Consider the following 12,545-nt stretch of genomic DNA (forward strand, 5'->3'; position numbering starts at 1 on the left):
TATGAATGTTTAAAAAATTTTAACACTTCTTTTTTAGTTTTATATCCAATCAATCTATATACATTTAAAGCGTTTCACATTTATGAAAATTTTTTACTATAACAATACTGAATAATGCCAAATATAAAAAAAATAATAAAATAAAATTCACCCAGTTTAAAAACTAATACAATTTTAATGTTTTATACATTTATTAAATTTATTTTTTTGATTTATTTATATTTTATTTACTGTTTAAGTATATCTACATTATATACATCTAAAACATAAAAAGGAAAACAGAGTAAGAGTGACAGGGGGTTGGGTTTCTGAGTTGAGGTCTATGGGCTTGGTCAATTGGGTTTGAAAACAATTTTTTGCGAAAACCTCAACCAGATAAGTTCTGGATTTCAAAACTTGAATTTGAAAAGAATTTTAAAATATATATTGTGAAAATTCAAAACTAAGGATTGGTTTGGGAAGTGGGTTGGTTTTTTGATTTTTTGACTTTTTTAGCTATTTTAGCCTGGGTTAAAAAGCTTGGTTTGGAAAGGACTTTTTTGACTTTTTGGTTTTTTTGACTTTTTTTGTGAGAGAAGAGTGTAATGATTATGGATTGGATGTGATGTTTTATTTTTTGTGACTAAAATAACCTATTTTGTCTTTTGTGGTTAAAATATCAAAAAAAGTCCAATCTACCTCTTCCCAAACGGTGCCTTTTGAGTTCTAAATTTTGAAAAAGTGATTCAAAAACTCAACCAAACAAAACAGGTTTGCTAAGTGCATCGAATCAAAACATTAAATCAATCAGAGACCTATAATTGGGTTTGCGATCAAACTAAAAAATTCACATATTTATTTATTTTTTTGCTTTTAGTGATTTAAGGGCATTGAGTCTAAAAATCTAATTTTAAATTTTTTCGGTCTAACAATCCCCACATTAAATTATTTTATCTATAAAGACATGTTCCTATCAAAAGACCAAACTATTCATTCTCCATATGCGTGCCTTCTCTACTTACCTATAACTCTTTAGATCGCTCATCAATACCCATTCTCTCTAGAAACCAACAGCTTCACACCCTTTCTTTCTACATCTACACACTTCTCCTCTCTCTCTCTCTTTCTCTCTCTTGAGCTTTGCTATCAATGGCTCGTACCAAGCAAATAGCACGCAAGTCCACCAGAGGCAAGGCTCTGAGGAAGCAATTTGCCACCAAGGCCACTAGGAGGTCGGCATCAGCCACCAAAGGAGTGAAAAAGCCCCACCGCTTCCGTTCTGGCATGGTGATGCTTCGCGAGATCAAGAAATACCAGATGCTATAGCTCCTGATCTGAAAGCTTCCATTCTAGAGGCTAGTGTGTGAGATCGCACAGGACTTCAAGACCAATATGAGTTTCCAGAATAATGCCGTTACGGTACTCCAAGAGGCGGTAGAGGAGTTTGAACGGCTTGAAACTTTGCCAATGATTCTCCCGGAACCTGCGTGAAAATAAATTTGGTGCCTATCTCCCTTTTCTAACTTCGTCAAGTTCCAGATCTAAAGTCTATCACGATCTCGAAGAATTCAATGCCTTAAATTCGACGATGTAAGGTATGGGGACATAATTTTTTGATGACAACACGTGGTCGAGATGGCACCGAAGTGTCAGTCAAGGTGCCACGTGTTCTGGTCATGATGCCGAGATCATCTCGACTAGGCCGAGGTTATTTGCGAGAATACCAGAATCTGGGATAAACGGATAAGGGACAAGAGCCCTAGAATTGGGGGAGAACTTCAGTCTGGATAAAGATAAGACTCTTAGAGAGTTTATCCCAATCTAATTGGGAGTCCATGATTAACATTGAGACAGAATCCATTGGAGCTAGACTTCTATTGGGATCAGGGGCTACCATCAGATAACTATATACCCCCCAAATGAAGAGAAGACTGCATTTATCACCCTAAAAGGGCTGTATTGCTATAGAATGATGCCGTTTGGGTTGAAAAATGCAGGAGCAACTTACCAGAGATTGGTGACTAAGATGTTCAGGCATCTAATAGGCAGAACAATGGAGATATACATAGATGACATGATCGTGAAGACCAAGGAACCTGAAAATCATCTGGCCGACCTAAAGGTAGTTTTTAACATCCTTAGAACATATCAGCTTCGACTCAATGCATCGAAGTGCGCATTTGGAGTCAGGTCTGGTAAGTTCTTAGGACACTTAGTTACCAGAAAGGGCATTGAGGCTAGCCCGGATCAAATCAAGGCCATTTTGGAGTTGGAGAGCCTAACATCGGCAAAGCAAGTGCAGATGTTGACTGGAAGGGCTGTAGCCCTGAATAGATTCATAAGCAGAAGCTCTGACAAATGTAAACTTTTCTTCAGTTTAGTGAAGAAAGCCACAGACTTCTTATGAACAGAAGAATGCGAAGTCGCGTTGGACGACTTGAAGAAATATTTAACCCCAGCTCTAGTTCTTTCAAATCCAGTACCATGAGAGGAGCTGTTCTTGTACTTGGCAGTTTCAGAACATACAGTGAGTGCAGTAGTAATCAGAGAAGAAAAATGAGAGCAAAGGACAGTTTACTACGTGAGTAAGACCCTAGCGGATGCAGAGACCAGATATCTACCCTTGGAGAAGTTAACACTGCTTTAGTAATGGCCTCCAAGAAGCTGAATCATTACTTTCAAGCCCACAAAATCGTGGTGTTAACTAAGCATCCCTTGAAATCCCTGTTGCAGCAGGGAGATCTGACAAGCAGAATAGCCAGATGGACAGTGGTGTTGGGCCAATATGACCTAGAATTCAGACCTAGAACAACAATCAAAGGCCAAGTTTTGGCCGACTTTGTGGCCGAGTTCACACCAGGCACCATCACACATCGGGCTCCGTTGAGCTGAGGTGAACAAGGAGAAACCCAGATGGGGATAGCCAAACAAAGGAAAGAAGAGAAACTCAGGACATGCAATATTTACATCGGCGACTCCTTCCGGTTGTTTGTTGATGGGAGTTTAAACCGACAAGGAGCAGGAGCAGGAGTAGTGCTAGTATCACTAGATGGGTAGGTATTGGAACAATCCATTCGTTTGGGGTTTAGAGCATCAAACAATGAAGCAGAGTATGAAGCATTGATCACAGGGTTAAAGTTGGCAGTAGCAATGGAAGCTGACGAGGTAATAGTCTTCTGTGACTCCCAGCTTATCGTCAATCAGGCAACATGCGAATACGCAGCCCGAGATGAAAGGATGTCGGCCTATGTAAAAGAGGTGGGCAGACTAGTGGCCTTATTCCAGAATTGCCGACTATAACAGGTTAGCCGAGATGACAACAGCCATACTGATGCTCTGGCCAACCTGGCTAGTGCAATGAAACCTGGAGAGGCAAGGACGATAACGGTGGACTACTTGTCAAGTCCAAGCATAGAACCATTGAACACAGAGCATGAAACAATGTGTGTGAAGATGGGACCAAACTGGATGGATGCAATAATAGCATTCCTTAAAGAGGAAAAACTGCCAGATGATCATAAAAAAGCACACAAGATCAGACTGAAGTCGGCAAGATTCAGTCTGACACGAGAGGGGCATCTCTACAGAAGGTCTTTTATTGGTCCCCTTTTGAGGTGTGTGCATCCTTCACTTGTTGAAGACTTCTTGTATGAGATACATGAAGGAGAATGTGGAAGCCACACTAGGGGCAGGTCACTTGCTCACAGGGCCATTACTCAGGGGTACTGGTGGCCTTATATGCAAAAAGATGCTGAAGTCTATGTCAGAAAGTGTGAGAAGTGCCAAAGGTTTGCACATTTGATACATCAATCGGCAGCGGACTTGAACCTAGTGTCCAGCCTTTGGCCATTTGCTCAATGGGACATGGATCTTGTTGGACAACTGCCTTAAGCAACTGGACAAAGGAAGTACCTGCTAGTAGCAACAGATTACTTCACAAAGTGGGTGGAAGTTGAACCCCTCACAAAGATTCAAGATGTTGATGTGAAAAATTTCACATGGAAAAATATCATCACCAGGTTTTGGATCCAAGAGCAATAATAGCAGACAATGGCACACAGTTTGACAGTAAGCTAATTAAGAGCTTCTGTGCAAAATATAAGATCAAGAATTATTACTCTACTCCAAGCTTTCCCCAGAGTAATGGTCAAGCAGAAGCATCCAACAAAGTCATCTTGGATGAGATCAAAAAGAGGCTGGAAGCAGTAAAGGGAAAATGGATGGATGAGTTGTCCAGTGTACTTTGGGCATATCGGACTATGCCGAGAAGATCAACTGGGGAATTCTTATTTGCCATGGGCTTTGGCACAGAGGCAGTAATCTCACTGGAGGTCGGCATCCTAGGGATCAGAACACAGGGAGTAGAAAAATAGGACCAATGAGGCATTCTTGGCCTGAGATCTGGATCTGCTAGAAGAAAGAAGGGAGAAAGCAGCACCTTAAATTAAGGTGTATATTATAGAATTTCCCATCATATATAAAGGGAAATCTTACTGTACACACCATTTAAAAGAAGTGTACCAAGTAGCATCTAATTTTTGAACAATTATATTAATGAATGACACTTGAGAAAATATTGTTTAACAAATATTTTACATTTGGTTTAGTTTTGAAATTAGTTTTAGATTTTAAGTTTTTAAAAGGGTTTTGAAAATTGAAAACTTATTTGGTTATGACTTTTTGAAAATAGTTTTTAGAAAATTGAATTCAAAACTTGTTTAGTTATGAGTTTACAAAATTAGTTTTTGAGTTTTTTTGTCTTGTAGTCAAATCTTTTTTGCAATATTATAGTTAAATTTCTTTACTTCTTTCATGTACATAATCTAAATGTTTTTTCTAGATGCATCTAATATAATCTATGCAATTTTGTTGTACACTGTATTTTTTATTTTTTATGAATGTTTTAAAAATTTTAACACTTCTTTTTTAGTTTTATATCCACTCAATCTATATACATTTAAAGCGTTTCACATTTATGAAAAACTTTTACTATAACATTATTGAATAATGACAAATTTAAAAAAAAAATAATAAAATAAAATTCACCCAGTTTAAAAACTAATATAATTTTAATGTTTTATATATTTATTAAATTTATTTTTTGATTTATTTACTGTTTAAGTATATCTACATTATATAAAACATAAAAAGGAAAACAGAGTAAGAGTAACAGAGGGTTGGGTTTCTGAGTAGTTGAGGTTTATGGGCTTGGTCAATTGGGTTTGAAAACAATTTTTTGCGAAAACCTCAACCAAATAAGTTTTGGATTTCAAAACTTGAATTTGAAAAGAATTTTGAAATATATATTGTGAAAATCCAAAACCAAATAGGTTTTGAGTTTTAAGTTTTGAAAAAATAATTTAAAAACTCAACCAGGCGAAGCCTCTGTTTGGGAAGTGGGTTGATTTTTTGACTTTTTGATTTTTTTGGCTATTTTAGCCTGGGCTAAAAAGCTTAGGGTTGGTTTGGGATGTCCTAAAAAAGTGTACCTTTTGACTTATTGGTGGGTTTGGGTTGGGTTTGGATTGGGTTTGATGTGATGTGTTAGAGAGGTGATGTGATTTAAATAAGATGATGTGACTTAAATAAGATAGTGACTTTTTGACTTTTTGGCTTATTTAGTACATGCCAAACTAGCCCTTAGTTTGAGAAGGATTTTTTGACTTTTTTTGTGAGAGAAGAGTATAATGATTATGAATTAGATGTGATGTTTTGTTTTTTGTGGCTAAAATAGTCTATTTTATTTTTTGTGATTAAAATAACAAAAAAAAACCACTTTAATTCTTTCCAAACGGACCCGAAATAGGTTTGCTAAGTGCATCGAATCAAAACATCAAATCAATAAAAGACGTATAATTGGATTTGCGATCAAGCTAAAAAATTCACATATTTATTTATTTTTTTACTTTTAGTGATTTAAAAAAAAATCTTGACAAATTTTTTAGGGCCTTGAGTCTAAAAATCTAATTTTAAACTTTTTTTTTTTGGTCTTAACAGTCCACGCATTAAATTATTTTGTCTATAAAGACGTTGCTATCAAAAGACCAAACTATTCACTCTCCATACGCGTGCCTTCCCTACTTACCTATAACTCCTCAGATTGCTCATCAATACACATTCTCTCTAGAAACCAGCAGCTTCACACCCTTTCTCTCTACATCTACATACTTCTCTCTCTCTCTCTCTCTCGAGCTTTGCTATCAATGGCTCGTACCAAGCAAATAGCACGCAAGTCCACCGGAGGCAAGGCTCCAAGGAAGCAATTCGCCACCAAGGCCAATAGGAGGTCGGCATCGGCCGCCAAAGGAGTGAAGAAGCCCTACCGCTTTCGTTCCGGCACGGTGATGCTTCGCGAGATCAGGAAGTACCAGATGAGTATAGAGCTCCTGATCCGAAAGCTTCCATTCCAGAGGCTCGTGCGTGAGATCGCACAGGACTTCATGACCGATATAAGTTTCCAGAATAGTGTCGTTACGGTACTCCAAGAGGCGGCAGAGGTGTTTGAACAGCTTGAAACTTCGCTGGTGATGCTCCTGGAACCTGCGTGAAAACAGATTTGGCGCCTCTCTCCCTTCTCCGACTTCGTCAAGCTCCAGATTCGAAGTCCATCACGATCTCGAAGAATTCAATGCCTTGGATTCGACGATGTAAGGGCATCATTCCGTGCCTTTGCTTTGAGTTTTCTGAATTAAATTTTTAAAAAATTTAATTTTTTAATTTTTTTTTGTTTTTAATGATTATTTTAAAATATTTTAAACATTTTTTTATTTTTTTTAGATGTATCTTACATAGATGTATCTAAAAAGTAAAAAAATGTGAAAAAATATTTAAAAAAATTAAGAAATATATAAAAATATAAGAAATATATTGAATTATTGTATTTTTTTTTTATATTTTTGGTATTTAATGAATTTTTAAAAGATTTTTTTTACAATTTTTTTATTTTTTAAGTGTATTTATGTTAAGTGTATCTAAAAATTAAAAAATTTGCATAAAATATAAAAAAAAATCGATAAAAACAAAAAAAATACAAAAAATAAGAAAGTAAAATTTTTTAAAAACTGTTTTTAGAAAAATAGAACCAAACATAGCCATTACTTTTTTTCCACTACCTTTGAGTAAAAACTCTCCAATTGAGAGGTCATACGGGGTATCGACCGCCCAGCGTAAAATTTTATGAGACTAGAGGTCATACGGGGTATCGACCGCCCAGCGTAAAATTTTATGAGACACCTAGTGGCAAAAATAAAATGATAACGAATAGTAATTTGATGAAAGACACAGAGCGTCCTCAGTTTGGTAAAACATTTTGGATACTCTTAATTTGATATCTGTTTGATGAAATTATTGGAGTACAAAAAAATGTACTTTTTCACCAAATTTGAATTTGGTGATAGATTTGGAGATGGCCTAACGAGTTGAATCAAATTTAATTTTTGCCATTATTATTATTGTTGTGGTATTGTGGACTATTTTATTTAAATTGGTGAGAACAAATTATATTAGTTCTTGATTTCCACTTTATAAGGCCCGTTTGACATTTTTTTTTTTTTTTGAATTGTAATTATTCTTGGGTTTTGAGTATTAAATGAGATATAAATTTAATTTTTGAGACTTATTTGATTAGACCATAGTTAATCATTTTTGTTCATATTTAATTATGTAAATGATGGGGACTACTTTAAATCTATTTAAATTATTTTATTCTTTAATCTCAGGTCGATATTTATTCTAAATTATTAAACTTATTCATTTTGAACTCAATTGATGAATTATGACTCATTCGTAACCATATATTGTTATTGTTATTATTATTATTATTTGCTTTATAATCTTGAGAGAGTTATAAATATTGGGTAAATTACACTTTGCACCCTTGTACTTTTCATCAAATTCTACTTTGGCCCCTACACATCAAATTGTTACACTTAACCCTCTGCACTTTTGGTTAAGTGTAACTTTGGCCCTACTGTTAGCCTTATTGTTAATAGAGATTAGTCATATGAAAAATATGTGAAGATAAATTACACTTTGCACCCTTGCACTTTACACAAAATCTCACTTTAATCCCTACACATCAAAATTGTGACACTTAACCCCATAAAGGATAACTTCTGTTAGCCTCACTATTAACAGGAAGGCTAATGTGACACTTGACTAAAAGTGCAGAGGTTAAGTGTCACAATTTGATGTGTAGGGACTAAAGTGAGATTTTGTGTAAAGTGCAGGGGTGCAAAGTGTGATTTACCCATAAATATTTATGATATGTATTATCAAACAAAATATATTTTGTGATGAAATATGTTAGGGTCAATCACACTTTGCCCTCCTTAAAGTTTCACCTATTTCTCACTTTGACCTTTTAAGTTTGATTTTTTCCCACTTTGACCCTTCATGTTTGAAATTTTTCTCACTTTGGCCCTTTAAGTTTGATTTTTTTCCTATTTGGCCCTTCATATTTACAATCATTTTCACTTTAGCCCTTCATATTTGCAATCTTTTCTACTTTACTCCTAAATTAAAATAAAAAATAGAAAACAAAAAAATTGAAATTTTTTTTAGTCTTTAGTAAACATTTTTTTTTTCTTTCAAATTTATTCATAAATATTATTACATTATAAATGCATCTACATTAGATGCACCTAAAAAAATAAAAATAGAAATTTTTACTAAAGACGAAAAAAATTGAAAATATACTGAGTCAAACACCTGTATTGCCAATCCTAAAATGAAAAGTTTACTATCGTTTTTTCGTCTTTAGTGAATTTTTTTTAATTAAATTTGTTTTTATTTTTTTAAGTGCATCTGAGTTAGATGCATCTATAATGTAATAATGTTTATGAATAAATTTGAAAAAAAATTCACTGAAGACTAAAAAAAAATTCAGTTTTTTGTTTCTATTTTTTATTTTTTGCATCTTTAATGAATTTTTTACATCACATATGGAGCTGATGTGTTGATGATGTGGCAAATTTTGTTAATTTTTTAGATGGAAGTTAGTGTAGGAGTAAAATGAGAAAGATTGTAAACATGAAAGGCTAAAGTGAGAAAAATCAAATTTAAATGGTCAAAATGGGAATGATCACAAATATGAAGGATCAAAATGAAAAAAATCGCAAATATGAAAGACTAAAGTAAAAAAAATTAAACTTAAAAGACTAAAGTGAGAAATGAATAAAACTTTAGAGGAGCAAAATATAATTTACCCAAAAATATATCATTTATCATTTATGTTACAAATATTATGATAGTATTAAAATATATTTTTATATAATAATAATTTTGAGTAGAGCAGCCATGTGGGGCCACCGCCCTTCCCCTACCATTCATTTCTTTCTTCCTTTCTTTTGAAACAAGAGACGCCCCTCTCTCTCTCTGCACTGTCTCTACTCTCCTTCAGCTCTCTCTCTCTCTCTACTCCCTTATTTCTCTCATCTCTCTCTAAACACTATCATAATTTTTTTTTTTGTTTTTTTTTTGTTTCTTGATCTAGTAAAATCTATATATTTTTGGCCATAGTTCTTAAGATTAAATTGATGAGCATCTCGAGAAGAGTATTTTGTCTAGTGGAGATTGAAATTCAACGATATCAAATTTTGAGATTTTCATTCATTTTCTCTCCTAAGCTTTGAGATAGGAATTTTCTAAACATTGTGTATATGATATTTGAAAAGATTAGGGTTTTATTAATGGTATATTAAATGCATAAAAAGGGAGAAGTTCTCAACCTTTTGAAATTTTCTTGTTAGTTGAGTGTAATTTTTGTATGACTCGTGAATTTTGAGGAATGCATTTTTTTTTTTAAAATGAGAAATCTCCAAATTATTGTAAAACTCTAGAAATTTAAAATGTTAAGATTTTGCTTTGTGAAAAACTTATAAGTGTTAAAAATACATGTTTATTTGAACAAATGAGAATTTGAAAATGGATACTCAAAGGGATGGGATTGATGAAAATGTTGTTGGGAATATTGGAAACTATAGAGGTTCCTTTCGGAAAATTGTTTAATTTGAAAATATTAAACTCTTGAGAAAGATAAAAAAAACATTTATCATGTTAAGATATTGAGAAATGTTGAAAGAAACATATGTTAGTTTTAGCATTATGAAAATTCTTGGTAAATTCTTGAGTTTAAATAAAAAAGAAGAGTTGATGAAATTTTTGGAAGAATATTACGATTCTTGATTGAGCTGAGAAAGAGGAGATTGAACTATGTTGCAATTATTGAAAATGAGATTATGAGTTATATTTGTCTCTTAAAATTTATATTTTGTATAGAGATAATTGTTTGAGCAATCGGTGAAGGGTTGCATTGATTGTTGTAGAAATCGCATGTGAATTAGATAAATTGAATTATTTACAAATTTATACATAACATTGAACATTGCATGATCTCATGATTTAATTCTCGTATTGAATTTGAGAAATTGATTTTGAAATTGGTTCATTGAGAATATTTGAAATGTGTTGAGTCATGGGATAAATACCTTGGTGAATCCGGTTAGGGGGTGTAGAGTTGAGAATTAAGTTGGCTTGAAGTCTATAGTGAAAGTCTGAAAACATGCACGGAGTAGGTACTATGGACCATCTGATTAGGAGTCGATAAAGTGGTTTTGGTAGTGCTTTGAGAGCCTACTTACAAACACCAGTCTAGGGATTACCAATGTCGTACTCACTGTCCATTGTTTTGTCAAATGAATGATTGAATTGGTTATACTTTTGAACAAGTGCATAGCATAAGAATTTCAAAATGAGAAAACCTATGATTTTTGACATTGGCATCTCATATGTATTGTATCTATGATATTGTTAAACTGCATGCACTTTATTTTGATTATCTCTGCTGGGCTTTCTGTTCATCCCTTAGTGAAAACCATTTTTAGGTGATTGCGATGTGTCTCTGCCGAAATGAAGGCAAGGAAGATCTTTTAGAGCATGAAGCTCGATTTTTATTTGTTTTCTTTTGTAAACCAAGGGCTATTTGTGTTTGGGAGTGAACATCACTTTTGTGTAACCGGGCAAGGCCTTGGAACTTGTAGTCAATAGGGCATTGTTTTGTACTTAGCTTGTTTTAAATTTCTATCATCACATGCTATGGATTCATATTTTTGAAATAGTGAACGTATGAATTTGTGTGATTTCTTTTATAAATCTCACTAGAAAGTCATGAATAGAAAAGAAGGGAGATTTGGCCCTTACATTAATAAATGGAATATTTATTATTCTCTCTCATATTAATGATGAAATAATTGAGAATCAGATCATGTTATGAGTTAAATTGGGTTTATTGAATGTATATATTTTTGGGGTGTTATAGACGACGACCTTTCTTACTTCTAACCAAACCTTCATCGCCAGAAAAAATGGACCCTCTATCGATGGTTATTCAAAGCTTAAGTCGAGAGAAGCTTCAAGAGTAAAATGGCGATGGCAGTGGCACATCAGCATAAAAAGAGTAGCAATGGCGACGTCAACATGCATCTCGATGTCGAAAAATATGTCAGGTACACTAGCTAGCAGGTGGAAGCCTTGGAAAGGGTTTATGCCGAGTGTCCGAAGCCAAGCTCGTTGTGTTGGCAGCAATTGATCTGCAAATGTTTCATTTTATCTAACATCAAACCCAAGCAAATCAAAGTCTAGTTTCAAAATCGCAGTTAAAGAAGAGGCCTTGATGCAAAAACTTATTTGGTTTAAGTGTGTAGATTTTGATAATAAAGATTTATATGAAGCTTCACCCCCCCTCTCTCTCTTTTTCCATTTTTTTAAGTGTATCTCTCTCTTTCACACATTTGTTTTTCATTTGTATTTGTGTGGGTGTTTGTGAAGTGGGTTTTTTTGTAGGTTTTTTTAGTTATAGGACATTATTGGAGAATTTTTTTTTGTGTTTGGGAAGATAGTTGGGTTTTTTTTGTGGTTTGATGTGATTTTTGTGAGAGAAAAAATGAAATAATTATGGAGTTTGATGTGATATTTTGTTTGGATTTATTTTTTTTTTATTTTGTAACCAATTTGTCTTTTAGTGAAAAAAAAAAACTTTTTTCCCAAACACCGCCTCTGTATGTATATGAAGATTTGTTTATTTGTTTAGGAATATTGGCGGGCATTGAGACATAGGAATTAAGGATGTTGGGAGATTTCTTGACCAGAGGACTTGTGTTTGTTATCAACAGATAGTGGTTTATGGAGAGAGAGATATGTTTTTTTAATTTATTTCAACAGATAAAACAAAAGATTTGATATGTTTCAACATATAAAGAGACAGATAGAGAGAGTAAGTCTGGTTTGATTACTCTGCAAAATTTGTATAAATAAAAATTGTACAAATATGAAAAATTTGTACAGATAAAATTTAGATAGAAAATTTGTACAGATAAAAATATTGAACAGATAAAATTTAGACAAATAGAAAATTTACACAGATAAAATTTGGACAGATTGAAAATTTATACATCAAAAATTTGAATATATAGAAAATAATATGAACAGATAGTCAAAAAAAGTCAACAGATAAATTAAGTGATAAAATTGAAAACAAAATGTCCTTGCACAATAATGAAAGGACTTCT

General features: G+C 33.5%; 1 non-coding gene across 1 annotated transcript; it reads left to right on the top strand.

The window, feature by feature from the left end:
• The first annotated feature begins 6,050 nt into the window (after positions 1-6,050).
• Positions 6,051-11,945, top strand: LOC114274906 (uncharacterized). The gene is made up of 2 exons (XR_014333855.1): positions 6,051-7,119; positions 7,168-11,945. It is a non-coding gene; the product is annotated as an uncharacterized LOC114274906 (transcript).
• The last annotated feature ends 600 nt before the right edge of the window (positions 11,946-12,545 follow it).

This window comes from Camellia sinensis, chromosome 1, assembly GCF_055761805.1.
Source record: "Camellia sinensis isolate YWXY chromosome 1, ASM5576180v1, whole genome shotgun sequence".
Taxonomy (NCBI): Eukaryota; Viridiplantae; Streptophyta; class Magnoliopsida; order Ericales; family Theaceae; genus Camellia; species Camellia sinensis.